Below are 4,294 nucleotides of genomic sequence, written 5' to 3'. Positions count from 1 at the left end.
TCCCATTCAGCTCGGTTCAGCTTAGTTCAGTCGGTACTTGAACAAAAGAGAAATGCACAAAATCAAGTTGAAAACGCGCTTACAAAATGCCTGAAATTGAGTTTGAAAATAAATTAAATTATCATGGCGCGCCATGTAAGTAGTTCAGATTGAGACTGGGACGTAGCTTGGGGTCTGCTGTCAGGGTCGAATATCCCAATGAATCAATTTCAGCTTAAATGCCAATTTAAAAAGGCAGCAACTTTCGACACGCCATGCGAACTGTCCGCCAGCAAGTGTATCTATCGAGTTCAGTGGCAATTTTGCATATTGGCTTGCCCTCTCTCCAGCTGCCTGTCTCTCTTCCCCATTCGCAGCCCCCCGTGCCCGTTGCCCAGTGGCAAATCACTGGGGACTGTTTGAAAAAAGAAAACTGTCGAAATACTTGCAAATTTCATTACACTTTTAAATTAGTTTGCCACGCGAAGTACACTCAGCGTTCACTTTAAGGCCGAATGATTTCCCTGCCACGAATGCAATTAATGATTAAGCCGCAAATGCAAATTGTTCGCGAATGTCGACTCAAATTTCTATTGGCATCAAATGCATGAATTGCAAATGCGCGACCACAATCAATCGAATTAACCAGAAATCACTATTATATGATTACATTTAACCTATTACATAATTACTCTTTGCATATTTGGAAATGCTCCTTCTGAGGCGTGTGCGAGGCAACTGACAGACCGACTGACAGATAAACAGCCGCTGAGTGTCCAAGGCAGGATGAGGACGAGACGCCGTTTCCGGGGAGTATTATTTATTGTGCAAGCAGCGGCAGAAGCAACGTGACTTGCAAAGTGAATGCTGGAAAAATGATAACGTAAATATGGCCATGACACCAGACCCAGAAAGTGGCCAGGCAACAGCTAGACGAATTATCAATGCTCTATAGACAGTGAAAGTGTTGACAGAAACGTGCTAGGGTTATGACCTATAGCAACGGTTTTTCCCATTGTCCAACTAAGTCTGTTGCAATCTTTTACTATCAGCCCGAAATGATGCTCAAAAGAAGGCAACACTTTTCGTTTGCTTCACACTAGGTTGCCGATTATAGCCTTAAGCTAGTCGGATGCTTTGGCCATTTTGTAGCGCATTGTATGAATGTCTTCACACAATTCGTGCGAAATAAATTTCATAATATTGCAACTCATGTTCGTAGCTTCGTGTTTCTTGTGTTTTCGGTGTGTTGTGCCTTGCGCCTTGTGCCCGGCTTCTGTTGCTTGCGCTTGTGCTTGTGTCTAGCCTTGAACGCTTCGTTAACTGCATTTACGGGTGCCGGGCACGTCCTTACTACAGCTCCCGCTTCAGTGGCTCAGTGTATCACAGATATTCGACATAGGTATACAGTTTTTCCCGTAACTATGTGTGTGTCTGTCTGTGTGGTCTGAATGTATACCGTTCACATTGCAAAGCGAATTTCCGTCAAGGAAATCAAAGCTGCAAAGGGTAATAAAACTTCGTGTGTGGCAAATATGAAATTGCTGAGGACTACATGTAGCAGAAATCGTGAAAATTCATTAAAACTTTTTCAATTTTAAGCTGCAGTCGTTAAATCGTTTATTAATTTCGCTTTGTCGCTCGCTAACTTAGCGCCAAGTTGGCAATTCTCGGCGAAAATCACGATCCGCTTGCAGCATGATTTCCCATTGCTGTTAACCCAATTGCCTGGCCATTAAATGATAGCTGCAAATGTGAGCGACTCATCAATATGCGCAATTAGTGACTGCCGATTGGCCTTTTCAAGAGATAATCGATTAGCATAATTGTCGACAATGAACTCGTTATGACATGGCGCACATACACAGCCTCAGTCCTCGACACCACCTCCGCCTCCGCCTCCGCCTCCGCCTCCGTCCTAGTGCCACCTAGTCCACACGAACTCATCCATAAATATGCAATGCAAAGGCAAATCAAAGACAAACTCAATTTGTTGTCATTAAATTAATGACGTTTGCCGCTTGCTATCTAGGGCTTATCCTTAAATTTAACATTAGCATGGTCCATCCCAATGTTTTAGGCCCTCTGTTGTCGTTCTGCTGATTGAATTTCATGCGATAATCGCATGCCAGCAATGCCATCATGAGCGGCAGCAAAATCGTAAATTAGTCTCAGCAATTATGTTTACCTACATCTAATTAGTTTAATTGAAAGAGAACAAAGGCCAGCAGCAACAGCAGATACTTTCACGTACGAGTAACGATGACAACGGCTTACAGCCCAACGGCTGGCTTTGCACTGGCCAGTCTCGTGTTAGCTGCCGTGCTGTAATTTTGTATGCAGCTCAAACGATTCTAACCGCACCAACTGTTGATCTGAATTGTACCGATCAAGGTGGGCGCACAACATGTTAACAAATCTACTATTTGTAGATACATTCAGCTCTGCAGCCACAACTGCAGCAGGGCAAACAGCAACAGCTACTGAACAATAATCAAGCTAGTTTACAGCCCAACACCTGTATGCCCTTACATCTGCAAAGCTCTGATGCACCTTTGAAACATACGGCCCTTGTGGTTACCCTCACCAGCCAAAAGGACTTTATGCAGCAAATCGCGTAAGAATGGCGGGCGAGCCGAAAAAACATGGCGTCACATTCACATCCGCGCTCGCAATCGCATTTGCGTCGAGTTAAAGTCGAGCGCCATTTTGTAACCGCGACACTTAGCACAGACGCGCCGCATTAAATACAAGCGAATGCGTTTTGACTGCACACACCTACACACACACACACACACACAAACACACACGTGTGCTCGCTTGGCTACAGCGCATTAGCTTGTGCTGCTAATTTCAGTCGCTGCAGCAACTTTCGTGCGCATCATCAACACAAAACTAATGCGAAAAGTTTGCAGAATTTTTACTTTTAATTGCTTGAGTGTTTGCAACGCCAGGCGTTGCACGCAACCCACACACACACACATATCCACGCACTCACACGACCACACATGTGCACCCACACACAGACAGGCCGGCAGGCCGACGCCCCGTCGCCACTGGCCACAAGCACCGCAATTTAGTTAAAGCATAACGCTAGCCAAACCGCAGTTGATGCTGCTGTCGACAGCCACGTCGACTAAGGCAGCCTTCAAATGCTTTGGCGGCTCTCTTTTCCACAACGTCTGACGACCCACCCCGCGATATGGGTGGGTGTCTCCCCGTTCGCAAGCCAACTGGATTAAATGTTTGTTTTCATTTAAAAATATTGCAATCCCCTTTCGCTTGCCCTTTTGTCCTCTCATTTTGCTAAGCTAAATTATTTCGTTTTGTTGCAGCTGCGAAATTTTAAGACAGCAAACAATTTTCGGACCGGCTCTGTCTGTCTATAATTGTTTTAGCTGCTTATGGTTCAGTTGTTGTTGTTGTTGTTGCACAGCCTTGCTCGTCAGTGACTCGACGACTTAACTGTTTTACAATTTCCAACACTTTTATTTATTTTACCACATTGTTTTTCCCGCGCAATTTTCAAAATAAGTTAAAGTTTCCATTGCCACAAACACATTCGTGTTAAATGATTTTAGAAAGCCAAATCGCAACGATAACTATACAACAGACATTTGCATATGAAGTGCATTAAAAACGATCGATAAAATGCCATATCCAAATCAAGCTTGAACACTAATTAGATTATATGTTAAGTCCTCCAGACCTGCCACTGTTGCACAAAAAAAAAGACGAAGAGCCATCATAAATTTGTGTTGAGTTGATTAATTTCTCCTTGACACCGTCTTTAGCGTTTGGCTCAATATTTATAAGTAATATGAGAAACACACAATTCATTTGGTCCATGGTGAACAACAAAATGTAATTAAACTAAATATAGTTAAGTATATAAATTAAATAAAAACAAGTAAGAGGTTCTAGTCGGGAGCTCCCAACTAGGCGATACCCTGAACCCTCTTCATCCAACACCAAATGCAAATATATATACTATTCTAGAAGCTATATGCTAAGTTTGGTTACTCTAGCTCTTATTATTTACAAAAATTGCTCAAAAAAGAGGATTTCGATGTAGATTTTTATCGATTACTTGGAAACGGGTAAATTATCGATTATAGGAAACAAACTCGATCTGCACAGGCACTAGAAGGACCTACATCTAATTTCAGGTCTCTATCCCTAATAGGTTCTGAGATCCTTGCGTTCATACATACGGACGGACGGACAGACAGACAGACGGACATGGCTAGATCGACTCGGCTATTGATGCTGATCAAGAATATATACACTTTATGGGGTCGGAGATGCTTCATTC

This window comes from Drosophila novamexicana, unplaced genomic scaffold (genome assembly GCF_003285875.2).
Source record: "Drosophila novamexicana strain 15010-1031.04,08,12 unplaced genomic scaffold, DnovRS2.1 tig00000108-arrow-pilon, whole genome shotgun sequence".
Lineage (NCBI taxonomy): Eukaryota > Metazoa > Arthropoda > Insecta > Diptera > Drosophilidae > Drosophila > Drosophila novamexicana.
Note: the sequence above shows the minus strand (reverse complement) of the source record.